This window comes from Mytilus californianus, unplaced genomic scaffold (assembly GCF_021869535.1).
Source record: "Mytilus californianus isolate M0D057914Y unplaced genomic scaffold, xbMytCali1.0.p SCAF_5, whole genome shotgun sequence".
NCBI classification, from domain to species: domain Eukaryota; kingdom Metazoa; phylum Mollusca; class Bivalvia; order Mytilida; family Mytilidae; genus Mytilus; species Mytilus californianus.
The window spans coordinates 76,995,230-77,013,028 of record NW_026262701.1 but is presented as its reverse complement, the minus strand read 5'-3'; the positions used below and the strand labels follow the sequence as shown (position 1 = coordinate 77,013,028).

At 32.3% G+C, this 17,799-nt stretch overlaps 2 protein-coding genes across 2 annotated transcripts in view; both read left to right on the top strand.

Annotated features, from left to right (window-relative positions):
- The window catches only part of LOC127703082 (uncharacterized), a 68,533-nt gene that overhangs the window by 35,788 nt on the left and 14,946 nt on the right, over positions 1 to 17,799 (top strand). The window lies entirely within an intron of this gene.
- The window catches only part of LOC127703079 (uncharacterized), a 182,639-nt gene continuing 166,725 nt past the window's right edge, over positions 1,886 to 17,799 (top strand). Inside the window, exon 1 of the mRNA XM_052207486.1 lies at positions 1,886 to 1,895. The gene's annotated coding sequence lies outside the window, so the exon portion shown is untranslated. The remainder of the gene's footprint in view (positions 1,896 to 17,799) is intronic.

Here is a 17,799-nt window from a genome sequence, read left to right as displayed (position 1 = left end):
GTTGGGACTCATTAGAAAGGTATTTCGGTTGACCCATATATTTCATGTTTTTTTAATGTTCTTATGTCAAAATTTAGCCTAACTATATAAAAATGATAGAATCTGAAGCGAGATCGTGTATCAAATACTGTTGTTTTATACGATTTCAAGACAAAAAGGTTAACTGAATCACCCCTGAACATAAACATAAGTATCTGACCTTCTCTTCTCGATGAGATTAATGCCCATTTATTTGATTTTTTCCTAAAATATTGTTGCCGAGGGCAGCGATGTAAAATAATGCTTAAAAAAGATCAGTCTTTTATCTTTGTATGGCATTTTGTCGGCGGAATTGATGTTTATGCTAAAACAGATCCACATTTGCATTTGCACCTACCATAATCATCTTGTTTTTTTAAAATATGTCTTTCAATCAGAAATTTACAAATATCTCAGAGCTCCCTACAGTGAATAAAGTATAAATACGTCTCCGAAATGCACAAAGAAGCCCAAAATCATGCACCTACATTAAACTTTTCAAGCACATAACTTGAATTGGCCCTTTTATTTTCTCATATATAGAGTTCCATTTATTTTGATTGATTTCAATTGGATATCAAACTTGACCCACTTTTTGAAACACAGAGAAGTGGAACAGGTCTTATGTTGCTGTTGTCATCTCAAACGTACGGTGAGATCAGTCATCACGAAGAAAAAAGAAACACCCCGCTGCAAAACTAAAATGACTATAGCACGGGTTTTACCGTAATGCTTTGTATGATGTATAAAGTGTAGAAATATGTCATCATTTGCTGTACCGTCTATATTCACACAAATACAAAGTTCATTAAGAGATTTTATAATATGACAACAAATAATATATCACGTAGAACACTTAATACTCGAAAATTTAAGCCAAAAATACATTAACTGACAAGAAAACGTGTAGTAATACAAATTAAACTGTCTTACCTGAATAATGATGTAAAAAAAGCTAATTATAATCTTTTTCGATCTTGATTAAAATAAACCGTTATCCGGAAACACATGGAAACTGGTAATAGGTTATAAATCATCCCAAACTGGGATGAACTATGAAATTCAGAAAATAACGCCAGATGATATAAATACTACTTTATTAAAATATAATAGCATTATTTATCTATTGATGTTATATTAATACTTGTAAACGACTAACAATATGCAGTTTATCTACCTGAAGAATCCCTGAACTTCTGGTTCTAATAAAACAGGGACCTTCACTGAGATAGCTGTGTCAGTGGAGTAATTGCTAACAGCGTGTACAATACTGTTGTTGAATAAAAAAAAAAAAATTAAACGAACTGATCCCTGAAGAAACCCACAAATATGCCCTTATTGTAATTTTTAGATATATGAGCATACAACGTACTCGAAGCAAAACCATACATGCTTTGTTAGGTCTGAACTTGTTGGTTTTTTTTCTGTTATGTTCTGTCGAAGAGAATACCAAAAAATTGATAATCCCTAAAAAAATGCTTATTGCCCCTTGGTTTTACTGTCGCTTCCATAGTTTTTAATCTTTTGTACTGGTAGTTATGCTATATCGTGTTATCCACATTGTGTTGATGTATTTATAAACTGATCTGTTGGATACAATTACCATTATATAACTATGTATCTACATAAAGCTTTTGGTCTAAAAGGTGAATTTTGTTAGACAAATATGAGAGATTTAAGTTAAAGTCGAAACGACCTGTGTATACACAATAAATAATATAAAAATATCCATTTACACAATACATATTAAATATCCAAGATGAATAGCGGAGTTATATTTGTAAATTGGTTAGAGTCAAACAGGAAGCTTTTTAAAGATACTTTTGCCAATTTTGTCAAGGATTTTCATTATATGAAGTAGTGGAAGATGAAAATAGGTTTGCAATGCATTATTTATAAATAAAGGCAACAGTAGTATATCGCTGTTCGAAATTCATAAATCGATTGAGAAAAAAACAAATCCGGGTTACAAACTAAAACTGAGGGAAACACATCAAATATAAGAGGAGAACTACGACACAACAGAAACACAACATTAAAATGTAACACATACAGAAACGAACTATAATATAACAATGGCCATTTTCCTGACTTGGTACAGGACATTTTAAGAAAAAAATGATTGGTTGAACCTGGTTTTGTGGCTAGCCAAACCTCGCACTTTTATGGCAATGTTAAATATAACACTAAAATGCCACATTACATGACATAGTAATATTATTAACATTATAATAGTGTTAAACTTAAGAGTTTCGCATCAATACGCTTTACTTTCAATACTAGTATCTAAGTTAACAAATGAAAAATTTTGAGAAAAAACAGAAAAGGTGTAGAAGAATATATATGAGCAGTGGTCGTTAGAAGAAACACGCATATACAACAAAAGAATTAGATGTAGACTTCGCATGTCTGAGGGGCGTCAACCTCGAACATATGAGAAGACAACATCTGCTTTACATAGGAGTAATAGATAAATATCTTATCTTTTCTCTTGTTCTAAAAAGAGCAATTTGTTTTGATAAAACAGGAGTCGTGTCATTATTTCAAATTTGTCAGATGCAGAAGAAGATGTTTCATAGTTATGCATTTGGAATAAAATGTTAACTGCGTCTATTTGTCTGTCATCAAATTGATACATTAACACTTGTCTGGCAATATGAATCCCTGTTCTATCTTGTCTTTTTTTGGTTTAATTGCCAAAACCTGAACGTTTTGTTGATAAATGATAACACTGCTATGTACGTGTAAATTATATAAGAGGCAAAATTTAACACATGGATAAAATATTATTTTTTTTTAGTTCTATACAAGTTACATCCTTGTAAATGTTGTAAGCGACCTTCATTCACACAATACATATTATAAATCATTCTGGTTGGACAACGCAGGTATAAATGTGTAATTGATTCGTGTAATATTACCAATCAAGGAAGCTATTTATACAGATATTTGCCAATTTGCAATATAGTTTGTTTTTGTTCCATTACTAAAAGTACCGCATAGTAAAAAAAAGGTTTGTGAAACTTATTTACAAAATGTTTTATATATATCTCATAAATGAACATTAATTTTAATATCTACAGTTATGAAAAAAACTTCTCCTTTACACATGATGATTTATTTGCTCTATTTGAAACAATCACTTGCTCGAATCATTCTATTATGATAACGGTTTTTTTATGTACGTTAGAATACTAAACAACATCGCTTGTTTTATGTATTATTAGGTCATATTTTAACTAAAATCATTTAACATTACTGATCTGTATCCAAATTAGAACATAGGGGCAAAAAACAAGTGTTGTCTTAATTTTGAAAAACCGTTATGAATAGAGAAAATCTGACGGGGCAAAAAATTGTCCACATACTTCAAAACTGTCAGACGACTTCTTATAGGAGTTATTGTCTATAAATGACAAATTTTACCATACATTTTTAATGTTGCCTAATACCTTGAAAAATATAATAGATAGAGAGAAACTTTCAACGCAAAAATGATCAGCAAGACAAGTTGTACAAAAAAGTCTGACGGCCTAAATTGTCAGTCGACTCCTCATTATATTTATTGCCCTTTAATTGTGGTTTTTTACCAATTTTTTGCGTGTTTGCTTTATATCTTAAAAATCATAATAGATAGATAGAAACTTAAAGAAGCAAAAATTTTCAGCAAGATAAGATCTACAATTAAGACAAGATGGAAGAAATCGTCTGACGACTCCGTATTGGAGTTATTGCCCTTTAATGACGATTTTTACAATTTTGTTTGATTATTGCCTTATGTGACATAAATTAAAATAGATAAATAGACACTTCTAATCATAACAAATAATCAGCAAGACAGGATCTACTAACAAGTCAAATTTTACCGATATAGTTAGTAAACGGTCATTTTTTATAGGTGCGATTGTCAATAAATGGGAATTTTTTGCTCTCTTTTGTGGTTTGAGGTAAAACTAAAGAGGATAGAGAAAAACCAAACAGACTTAATGATCAGCAACATAAGATCAACAAAACAGAGATGTTTGTCATAAATTCTATTCTCGTTCAAAATGTTGGAGAGTGTCCTTTATGGAATATGCACATAAACCAAGGTGAGTGACACAGGCCTCTTTAAAGCCTCTATGTTGCTTTCGGCACAAGGATAATAGTTACGCTGAAAGGGGCCCAGAGGCATCCTCTATAAATAGTTCTATTCTGCGCAGTAATATTAATGTTCTAAAAATAGACCAATGGTTCTGGTATGCTCTATACATATTTCTATTCTGCGCAGTAATATTAAGGTTCTAGAAATAAGCCAATGGTTCTGGAAATAAACTAAACTACACTTATTTATATCGGAGTGCTCGCATAAACTTTAGTTAAGTACAGTGACGACATTAGAAAATGTTTTACCGTGAATTACAGAAAATTTAGTTCAACTTTATAGAATATGCATTTATTATAGTAGATGTTTGCTTTATACGTAAGAATGGTGAAATCTATTTTTTTAATTAATACATGTAAGTGCAATTTGACTTGGAATAGCGAAATATTCTGATTGGCCATTTATCCTTACAGGACAATACCGAAACTTCAAAAATCTAAAATTATGAGTACAAAATGTTTTGTGATAGACTCATAAGAATATGAAACTAGATATAAAAATAGGTATAAGAAAATATTTTTCATTCATACCACATTTGTATGAGTTGATACTGTTATGATAGTTTGAACAATACGTCATGAAAGAAAGGAGTATAATTCGTATTTTAACAAATTTGATGTATATCTACCTTAATAACAAACACATAACTGACTATGCGGTATGGGCTTTGCTCATTCTTGAAGGCCGTACGGTGACCTATAGTTGTTAATTTATGTGTCATTTGGTCTTTTGTGTTGAGCTTTCACATTGGCAATGATAATAAATCTTCTTTTTTATATAGATAATGACATATATCTCTCGACAATATACAAATGAAAACAAAGGCTAATTCCAACCATGTTATGCAGATATTCCCAATATTGACTTTAGTAACCTCTGGTGACCTAACACAGAAATTGACTTTGGTTACCTCTGGTCACTTTAAACAGATATTTACGTTGGTTACCTCTGGTCACCTAACACAGATATCGACTTTGATTACCTCTAGTCACCTTAAACAGATATTTACGTTGGCTTCCTCTGGTCACCTTATACATATTTTACTCTGGTCAAATATGGTCACCTAATATAGGTATTGACTTTGCTTATGATATCAACTTGGGTTACTCGTTACCTAATGCAGATGTTGACGTTGGTTACCACCTCCGGTCACTTAACACAGATTTGGAGTTTTTGTTAACTCTGGTTACCTTACACATGCATTTACTGTGCTAACAATCGGACACTGGACACAGATATTCACTTGGTTTCCTCTGGTAAATGTACTTACACAGATATTGACTAATAGGTTACCCCACGCATATATTGATTTTGGAAACATCTGGTCACTTTACATATGCAGATATGAACTTTAGTTGCACCTGGTCACTATAAATGTATATTGAAATGATTACCTCTGATCACCTTATATAGCTATTGACTTCAGTTAAGTCTCAAGTCTATCTATCAGAGCTCACCCCACCGAATGTATAATAGAAATACTGCTCATCTTACAGGTATGAAATTTGGTTACCTTGATCATCCTTGATTTGATTGATTTCAATTTTTGGTGTTTTAACGCCACTTTTAAGCACCGCTTTTTGGATATGTCGTGGCGGCCAGTTTCTGTTGGTAGAGGAAGCCTGAGTACCCGGAGAAAAACCGACCTTCGATAGGGAAACTGACAATCCTGGTCAATTAAGATTGGAGTCGATTGCACCCGCACAAGCAGGGTTCGAACTCACAACCCCAGTGTTGACTGGCTAGTGATTACAATAGTACCTACTTAAACTACTCTGCCACCGAGGCCCCCTTTAATCATCCTTCATATACTTACTTTGGTAATGTGACCAGAACATCATTTTATGGAGACCAGGGTAAACATAGTCAATATCTGTGCAAGGTGATCAGAGATAATCAAAGTGACTACATGTGTTAGGTGACCACAAGTAACGGAATTGAATAATTCTGTAATGTGACCAGTGCAGCATTGTAACGTGAACAGAGGTAAACGTAGCCGAAATTTCTGCAAGGTGAAAAGAGGAAACCAATGTCAATATATCTTTAAGACGACTAGAGGTAATCAAAGTCAATATTGGCGTAAGGTGACTAGAGCTTACCTACATCAATAACCGTGTTAGTCGACTACAGGTGACCAAATCAATTTATTTCTTAGGAATCCAGAGGTAAAGATGGATGCAGTCCTAACCTGTACAGCAAGTTAACTTGATAACCAGTCATTTGGACAGGTCAAAGTTAAATTGTGACAGGATTAAGGACTGCTTTAACCAGTCCTAAGACCACAATCTAGTTAACTTGAAAAGCGGACTTGGTCCTAGGACTGTTTTTATGTCTGCCGAAAAAGTAACTTGGAAACAGGTCCGCTGCTGATATAAGCTAACTTCGAAACCAGTCCTGCCATAAGTTAACATAAATTATAATAAATACTAAATGCATATTCTATAAATAATAAATGCATATTCTATAAATAATAAATGCATATTCTATAAATAATAAATGCATATTCCACAAAGTTGAACTAAATTAGATGTAATTCACGGTAAAACATTTGCTAATGTCGTCACTGTACTTAACTAAAGTTTATGCGAGCACTCCGATATAAATAAATGTAGTTTAGTTTATTTCCAGAACCATTGGTTTATTTCTATAACCTTAATAGAACTGCGCAGAATAGAACTATGTATAGAGCATACCAGAACCATTGGTCTTTTTCTAGAACATTAATATTACTGCGCAGAATAGAACTATTTATAGAGGATGGCTCTGGGCCCCTTTCAGCGTAACTATTATCCTTGTGTCAAAAGCAACATAGAGGCTTTAAAGAGCCTGTGCCACTCACCTTGGTCTATGTGCATATTCCATAAAGGACACTCTCCAACATTTTGAACGAGAATAGAATTTATGACAAAAACTTCTGTTTTTTTACTCTTTATTGTTGATCATTAAATGGTAAAAATCGTCAATAAAGGGCAATAACTCCAATAAGGAGTCGTCAGACGATTTCTTCAATCGTGTCTTAATTGTAGATCTTATCTTGCTGATCATTTTTGCTTCTTTAAGTTTCTATCTATCTTTTATGATTTTTAAGATATAAAGCAAACACGCAAAAAAATGGTAAAAAACCACAATGAAAGGGCAATAAATCTGATGAGGGGACGACTGACAATTAAGACCATCAGACTTATTTGTAGAACTTGTCTTGCTGATCATTTTTGCGTTTAAAGTTTCTCTCTATTTATTATATATTTCAAGGTATTAGGCAACATTAAAAATTAATGGTAAAATTTGTCATTTAAGGGCAATAACTCTATAAGAAGTCGTCTGATAGTTTTGAAGTATGTGGACAATTTTTTGCCCGGTCAGATTTTCTCTATTCATAACGATTAGTCTTATGTAGACGAAACGCGCGTCTGGCGTATTACATTATAATCCTGGTACCTTTGATAACTATTTAACTTTGATTTTGACAACTCCGATTGAACCAGACCTGATCTCAAGTTAATTGTTGGCTGGTCTGCTCAACACTAAGTAAACTTGTATCCAGGACTGCTCTACACCGATTTTTTTAAAATATTTTTTAATGTCTTTGTTTCTTGGTATAAACATAGAAAAATAAAGTCAATTTAATACTTCCGTGATATAAACACGATTAAATAAATGTATTTTTAAATAAAGTACGCATAAAACTTTCCTTGCTATACAAATTTATCCGTTTTCTGCCTTTCTATAAATTAAAAACGATATTGGTTACATTGCTAACGGGCATTGAATATATATTCCAATACATATCAAATTCTTTAAATCGTATAAACCATATTTGCACTTTATTATGTATATCTATATAGCCGCATAGTAAATCAGCAATATTTTTATGTCAGGATAGAATGTATAATACAAATGACAGCAATATTGGAACACAATGACTTCAACATTTTGTCTGCATAAATTTAGAGTGCCAGCGTGTCCTCCTTTTGTTCAATCTATTGATACGTAACAAAATGTCAGTAGTTTTGACACATCAGGCTGACCTGTATAGCAAAATTATTAGACCGTATCAACCAAAACTGACCATATTTGCACTTGATTATGTAAATCTATATAGCCGCATAGTAAATCAGCAATATTTTTTATGTCAGGATAGAATGTATAATACAAATGACAGCAATATTGGAACACAATGACTTCAACATTTTGTCTGCATAAATTTAGAGTGCCAGCATGTCCTCCTTTTGTTCAATATATTGATACGTAACAAAATGTCAGTAGTTTTGATACATCAGGCTGACTTGTATAGCAAAATTATTAGACCGTATCAACCAAAACTGACCATATTTGCACTTGATTATGTAAATCTATATAGCCGCATAGTAAATCAGCAATATTTTTATGTCAGGATAGAATGTATAATACAAATGACAGCAATATTGGAACACAATGACTTCAACATTTTGTCTGCATAAATTTTGAGTGCCAGCATGTCCTCCTTTTGTTCAATATATTGATACGTAACAAAATGTCAGTAGTTTTGATACATCAGGCTGATTTGTATAGCAAAATTATTAGACCGTATCAACCAAAACTGACCATATTTGCACTTTATTATGTAAATCTATATAGCCGCATAGTAAATCAGCAATATTTTTATGTCAGGATAGAATGTATAATACAGATGACAGCAATATTGGAACACAATGACTACAAAAGTTTGTCCACATAAATTAATAGTGCCAGCATGTCCTCTTTGTATTCAAAATATTGTCTTGCAACAAAATTTCAGTAGTTTTGATACCTCAGACTGACTCCTATAACAAAATTATTTGACCGCATCAACCAAAACTGACCATATTTGAATGTACATTACAAATGTCAGCAATATTGGAACACAATTTGAATAACTACAAAATGTTGTCCGCATAAATTCAGAGGCCCAGCATGTCCTCCTTTAGTTCAAAATTCATGATATATTGATACGTAACAAATTATCAGTAGTTTTGATACCTCAGGCTGACTCGTATAGCAAAATTATTTGACAGTATCAACCAAAACGGACCATATATGCACTTTAGTATGTAAATCTATATAGCTGCATTATAAATCAGAAGTTTTTTTTTTATGTCAGGATGGATTGTATAATACAAATGAAAGCAATATTAGAAAACAATGAATGCAAAATCTTTTCCGCATCAATTTAGATTGTCAGCATTTCATATCTGTATTCATAATATTGAACTGTCACTAAAGTTAGTAGTTTAGGATGGTGTGTATAACAAAACTATTTGACCGCATCATCCAACACTGACATGTCTGATTTCATTTGTACTTTATAATGAAAAGTATAAGAAGTTCTCTTCTTGGAATAGTATACTGTATGTAAATTATGTCGGTTTATTGGTTTTGTTTGTAGCTAAACGTCAAGTGACAACTATTTCATTCATGTGCACAACGAGTATATTTTTCGGACGTCCCATATATCATTTATAATCAAAAAAGACAAATCTGACGAAATTGACGAGATTGTTCATAATTATACACCACCTTATGTATCCGGACACTGTACCATTTTCGTTAGAATATTTTGTCGAAAACAGAATCGTAAATCCTAGGCAAACAAGGTGAATTACGACGAAATATCCATGTAATGCATAAAGTAAAATTTAAGAAGAGACTGTAAAAAATGGGGGAAGAAGCAACGTCGATAATGATGTTAATATCCAATGATTTAAAACTATTGTTCCGATGCGTTGGATAACCTTTTTATCCGCCTTCCTATTAAAAAAAACTTTCTTTCTTTTATGACAGCTGTATGTGATAAAAAATGTGTAATGTTATAGCCATTGTTTAATATATATAAGAATATGAAACGAACAAGAGATTTATTTTTAATGTGTATAATATCTATAGAGTCTAACGAGTAAAGATATTTGCTATACTGGGAAAAAGAACAATGCGATTATTGTTTACATAATAAAAGTTCAGGTCTAATATAACACGGTAGTCTGTCATAAGCAGACCTGTCCACAGGTCTGGTCAGGAGCAGACTTGTCAACAGGTCTGGTCAGGAGCAGACCTAGCTGTCCATAGGTCTGGTCTGGGGCAGACCTGTCATCAGGACTGGTCAAAAGCAGACTTGTCCACAGGTCTGATCTGGAGCAGACCTGTCAATAGGTCTGCAGCAGTCCTAAAAAAGCAGACCGTAGGTCTGGTCTACCAACGACGAACTTAACTTGCTTTTCTGCTTAAGATTTCCCAGGTTAACTTGGAAAGCAGTCAACAAGTCTGCTCCAAGTTAACTTTTGTACAGGTTTGGACTGTACCCATCTGTAAACAGATTAAATATATGTTTAATGTGATCGGAACATCATTTAAAGGTGACCAGGGATAGACATAGTCAATATATGTGCAAGGTGACCAGAGATAACCAAAGTCAATATAAGTGTAAAGTGAAAAGAGGTAACCAAAGTAAATATATGTGTAAGGTGACAAGAGATAGCCAAATGAATCTATTTGTAAGATGATAGAGGTAACCAAAGTCAATATATGCGTTAGATGACCAGATGTAACCGAATTGAAAATTGTGTATTGTGACCAAAGCATCATTGTTACTTGTCTAGATTCAATATCTCTGCAGGACAAGAGGTAACCAACGTCAATATATCTTTTAGTGACTAAAGATCATCAAGGTCAATATTGATGTAAGTTGACTAGAGGTCACCAACGTCAATATCTGAGTAAAGTGACTAGAGGTGACCAAAATCAACATATCTGTAAGGAAATAAGAGGTAAACAAAGTCAATATATATGTTTATATAAGGTGACCAGAGAAAATCAAAGGTAATATCTGTGTTATATGACCTTAGGTAAATACATTACATATCTGAGTAATTTGACCAGAACATCATTGCAAGGTAACCAGGGGTACACATAGTCAGTATATGTTCAGGTTGACCAGAAGTTACCAAAGTTAACCTTTTGTTAGGTGAGTAGAGTGAATATATGTGTAAAATGACCAGAAGTAACCAACGTCAATATGTGTGCAAGGTGTCCAAAGGTAACCAAATTGAATAATTGTGTAATGTGGCCAGATCATTATTGTAAGAGACCACAGGTAAACATAGTCAATATCTTTGCAAGGTGACCAGAAGTAACCAAATTAAATATATGTAAAAGGTGACCAGAAAATCAGTGTAAAAGAGTGCGAAAGATACCAGAGGGACATTCAAACTTATAAATCGAAAATAAACTGACAACGCAATGGCTAAAAAAGAAAAAGACAAACAGACAAACAATAGTTCACATAACACAACATAGAAAACTAAAGACTAAGAAACACGAACCCCACCAAAAACTTGGAATGATCTCAGGTGCTCCGGAAGGATAATCAGATCCTGTTATGTTACCAGAAATAACAATAGTCAATATCAGTGTAAGGTGACAAGAGGTAACCATAATCAATATCTGTGTATGATGATCAGCGGTAAAGAAACCAATATCTGTGTTGGATGATAAAGGGTAACTAAAATTAACAGCTGTGTATATAAAGTGACCAGAGGTTACTACAATCAATAATACTCAATATCTGTCTACAAGAATAATTGTAAGATGACTAGGGGTGAACATAGTCAATAATTGGTGACCTAAGATAACACAAGTCAATATATGTGTAAGGTGACCAGAGTTTAGCAAAGTGAATATCATTGTAAGGTGACAAGAGGAAAACATAGTCCATATATGTACAAGGTTACCAAAGGTAACAAACATATTTGAAAGGTGACCTGAACTTCAGTGTTAGGTGACTTGACCAGAGGTAAACATAGTCATTATCAAACAAATATGTAAGGTGACCGAAGTCAACACCTGAGTTAGGTGACCATGATGAACTAACGTCAGTATCTTTGTAAAGTGACCAAAAGGTAACAAAAGTCAACATATGTATAAGGTGACTAAAGGTATTTATAATCCATTACGTTTCTTTACCATGTTTATTTTCTTTTAACTTTTTGGCACTGTTATGACAATGTATATTAACATAGTTTAATCATGAACATTAAAGAAAACTATATTTGGAATATGCAAGCAATAGTAATCTGTTTATCCTGTAAGAGCTTATCGTAGATTACTATCATCTGCAACCGGAAAAAATACACTTTTTTTTCGTTGAGACATATTTTTAACCGTTTCTATTAGGGCTACCAATGGGCCCCTTTAAGCGTAACTATTATCCTTGTGTTTGTTTTAGATATTGTCGGTCCGTTTTCAAGTTACTAGTTTGATTATCTCTTTTCTTTCTTCCATCTCCCTTTATAACGTCAAAATCATTTATCGTATAAGTTAATTAATTTTATTTCGCTGATTAGGGAACCATCCTCTTTCCACATTATAAATTGACACAAACAGAACAATGGGTTATTAAAGAAATAAATCGTGCTCCTTAACAATTGTTTTTATTTATAGAATTGCTATAGAATATTAATTACCATACAAAGTTTTACAGTTAATGGTTACCAATAATTGTTATTATTAATCCAAAATCTGCGAAACCCACAAGAATTGAGGTGTAGTGTGATATCGTTTGTGTGCTTATAAATGACTCGAAAACGTTAATCAATATGGGTAAAGGTAAATAAGTTACTATTTACTTACGAGGATCCCAACGCTCTGGTTTACTGATAGTTTTACAGTTTCTTTTGCGCAAAACTTGGATACAGCGTCAGTATGGTATGGATTTGATTGTATTCGAAATATGATCAGTTAAAATTAATCAAAATTGTACTTACGTGAGTAAAATGAGGAACAAAAAATTGATGGACCATAAACGTTGACTTGGTCGAAGAAAACAGACTTATGTAAAATCATCTACCCTATTTTCTTGTGATTTTGATAAAAAAAAAAGGATAACTAAAAAAATATTGCTAAACTAACTACTCTACGGACGGCTTGAAGTAGATGTATAAACTAAAATATTTAAAAGATGTACTCAGTACATACACTCGAAGTCTCTTTTGTCGTGCAATAGTATTACAACATTTGAAATTTCTACCCTTTACGCAAGTATTCCGCATTGCTAACAAACAGAAGATTTGAAAAAAAATGATCTTGCTTTGATTCATAATAAAAAGAAATAGACAACGCAGATACACATATTTTGTTAAGGTTAAATAAAATAGGATTTCACGATGCTTGTAGCATGACAATAAATATCTACGACGCATGGCGACTGTATTTCCTATCTTTTATTTGCAGTCCTATCGCAACGTCATACAGAATAAAGCACAGACCATGTGTACCATCTCAAACGATGTGTTATAAAGGTTTTCAAATATACACAGTGATATTAGAATTAAGGAAAAATATAGCGAACAGTGATGTGGTAATGACATGAACCAGATATTTATATGTCTCGATAGAAGGTAACGCCTGATGAAGCTTCTTTGTCTAGTAAAATATTGCGTATATCTATTTAAAATCTAATAGAACTTTTCCAGTGTATTAATTAGCGTGTTTAGGTTATATTCTTATACATTTATACAATTTTTATTTGGTAAGTGCATGTATCAGTTTATTTTCACAAGCTGCTCTAGCCTAAATAGATTGAAAGTTGATTGTTTCTATTGTTATACATTATACATACATTTATATCGTTGTCTCCAAATTAGCAACACATTTGCCTTTACTAAATATATCCGTTTTTTAAATTTTATATCAAACTGCACAATTAAGTTACCTCCTTAAACGACAAAATAGACCGTCCACGGATATCACTCGTTAAATCTGTAATAATAGATGCAATTCAATTGCCGAAAAAAATTTAGAATTCAGCATGCCGATAATTAATTATAAAACATGGTAGATGTTTCGTGCCAGTTATTATGCTGATACTGCTCAGACCGTATGCACCATTTCATTGCTAGTTGCTATAAAGTTGTTTTAACACCACAAGGAACTATACTGTGGAAGATAGCAGTTTATCTCGTACATTTGCATTCGATTTGTAAACGCTATGCTAGCGCTTTTAATTTTTGTTGAATTATCTTCATATTCTTTAAAGTTTCTACTGGTAAAAACCATGGATAGGTTTGATAATCACAAAATTCTTAACATTTTGTTTCAGAAAGGAACGAATTGCCCCATATTATTAAATGTTGTCGTGATAGTTTTATGTTAGGTTTTGTTTATATTAAACATTGTAAAATTGTTTCAACAGATCAAAATTGGACATTTTATAGAGTATTCTATATGAAATTTCATATCGACGAGATAACTCCTCCTTTATTGTTATGAGAATCACTTATCTGGATAAACCTTCCTCAAGAATACTTGAATGCAAAAACATGAAAGAAGAGAAAGTATAAATACCTGGATACATGGTGTTATAGATAATGCATAATTAAGGGTTTTTCTGGTCGTGTAACACACCGAGGTGTTAAGAATTGAACAAATGATCGACCAACCGACCGATAGGTGTTATACGACTAGAAAAACCTTTAAACATGCATTATCTGATTTTTATACCTTCAACAAATATTATTTTCTGTAAAGATTTGCAGGATTTTCATCATATTCTACCGACCACAATTAAGTGGGATATTCTTTTCTGATGAGTTCTAGATTTAATACGCCCTACGGCCCATTTGTAACGTGAAATAAAACTCACTAATTAATCTGGATATAAGCTTTAGCAATCATTATCCAGTTACAATAGTGATATCACTGTAACTGGATGAAGCCAGACACAAATGAACTGTTATGGTATATGAAAAATACAAGTCACTTTGTAAGTAATTTGTTAGCAACTTAGAATATGAGATGAGGATGCTATTGTTTTATTTTACCTTTTATTTCGTGACATTTTCATGGCGGAAAAGCAGATTATTTTTTCAACGTTTTTAAACGAGCTGTTCAGAATTATAAACAGAGAACTTATTCAGAATTTAATATAATACCCCCCCCCCCCCCCCTTTTAAAAAAAAGAGAAACAACACTTCCATAAAGGACGTGGCTGATATTCTACAAACATTTAAATATTTGGTCATTTGGTCATTTGGTCATTTGATAGAGTAAAAGGTATAGGTAAATATAAATGTAATAAATTCAGAACTGACAGAAATAGAGCACGATATCGTGATACATGTACATATAACACAAAAACCGAATATCCTAAGTTTAATGTTTGATTTCCAATATAGTGTGATTTAATAAGATTTTCAAATCCTGCACACAAATGTGTTAACTCTGGCTTGTTTTAAAAGTGTTATGAAGAGTTTCGCATTATCAATTTCATCTCAAATATTGTTCCTTTATTGTAGCGATAAATTAACAAAAGTTCACATTATTTGTTTCCAAAGTTAAAATGTGCGCCTACAACGATTTATTTGTAATTCAGTCTAAAAAAAAAAGAAGGAAAGGATTGTTCATGCCTTAATCCACAGCACATGATAACTATAAAATGGATTAAATGTTTATGTAAATAACATATATAAAATAGTTTGTATTTTAATCAAGGAAAATAACTAACTTACACAGGTCATTATTTCATGCCTTGACGCAAACTTCATTGAAACGTGCTATCGTCCGGGTTGTTCTTCAAAGGTAAGACCTGTCATTCTGAAAGAAAATAACTCCACATAGGTATATAAAAACTATATAACCAAATAGCGTTTTTTATTGCACTTAGATTAGATTGTTGTTACAAAAATTACAACCTAAATTGTCACGTTTCAAAATTCCTTCCACTATAACCCTTTTTCTATCAGAAATAACTGTTTATATTGTTTTTTAATATCACTACAAAGAATTTGGTCTATTGAAAATAATTTGTTTAAAGACATCTGGTTTTAGACAATCTCATACATTGAAAAAACAGTTAAACATAATCTAAAATCACTTAATGAAAGCATGAAACGCTATGAAAGCGATAGTTCCCTGTTCAAATTATGGTTATCATATCAAAATACGTTTGCATTTGTACAAATCAGAGTTAAGAGTATTGATAAAAGGTACCTTTCTAACACTTAGCAGACAAACAAGTTAACTCGGATTATCATATGCAATAATGTCGGCAATATTTCAAATAACGACTACATATATATGTAGATAGTGCAGTGGGATAGTACCAATTTCTCCACTACACTGTTTAATAATGGGTGTGTGGTATTATGCAAATAACCTTGAACATATGCTTATTTTCATATTTTTTTCTGAATCCATGACTTATGTCTAATATGTATTTATATTTATATATCAGTTACCTTCATATCATTTATAAATTAACTGATGTTCACAATTATGATGTTTTGTTAAAATTTAATAGTTCGTTTATTAAGATTATAACACAATGTTGACTGCTGTACCTCAATTTTTGACATTTTTACCTATCATGTCTGTTTTTTTCACACTTCGTTGTCAATATAATGGAATTTTATGCGACTGTCATACAAGTGAGAGGTTTAGCTAGCTATAAAACAACCACCACTTTCTACATAAGAAAATGCCTGTACCAAGCCAGGAATATGACAGCTGTTATCCATTCGTTTGATGTGTTTGAGCTTTTGATTTTGCCATTTGATTTGGGACTTTCCGTTTTGAATTTTCTTAGCGTTCGGTATGTTTGTGTTTTTTTTTCATATTTGTTTTACAAATTGTAAAGAAACCAAGCTTTCAAGTCGTTCCTAAGGCAAAGTTTACCTGAGATGGATTTTGCTTCTTAGATCCTTTTTGGTAATACAGCTCTTCGACCGTTTTAATTGTTCTTATATTTCCTTGACTGTCCAAAAACGGCTTTTAACGTTCCTGGTGATGGTTAATCAAGTAAAGCGTTTCAGACGCATGCACTTTATAAGGTTTTGCTTTTATTTTCTTTCTATCAAAATTTATATCTTTATCACATTCAGATCTATACAAAGTTTTTTTTTTCAATCCTTCAGGAAACAATTATCTATCTTTCAACACTTCATAAGAAAATATTCAAAAGTTTTGTATAGCTTCTACCACAATGACCCTGTGGAATACTGTAAACCAACTAATGTTTGCGAGCGTTTTATTTTTGCGACTTTCACGAGTAGAAAAATGTCGCGAATATAAATCGTCGCGAATATGTAAAACTTGGAATTTTCCTTACTTAACTACATCAGGTAAATTTCAGAATCGCGATATTAAATCGCCGCAAAAATGACTAGAAAGGGCTAAACGCAAAATAAATTATCCGCGAAAATAAATTGGTTTACAGTATGTATAAACAGAAAACATAGTAGCACCTTGTTCTAGACAATGACCTTTTATTTGCATCAAATATTGACAAGAGTTTTTAATTGTTTACATCTGTATATTGTTGTCTGAACACATGTTTTTATTTTATTCCAGAATGTTAGCGGATAATGTCAACAGTCCTGTATCAACTCATATGATCGAACAAAAGTCTGGAACTCCGCTAGTTCAAACAAGAAAAATCAAACAGCAAGAATTCATTGTTTGGAAACATAAATTGTTTAGCGTCATACATATTGGTCTTGGTGTTGCTTTAGGAATTGTCAGTTCAATAGGAATGGATTGCGATATTATTGCCGAAGAAAAACATGAAGATTGCCTAAAGAATAATGGTCATACCTTGTATAGCATAAATCATTCGCTACTAGATTTTGACA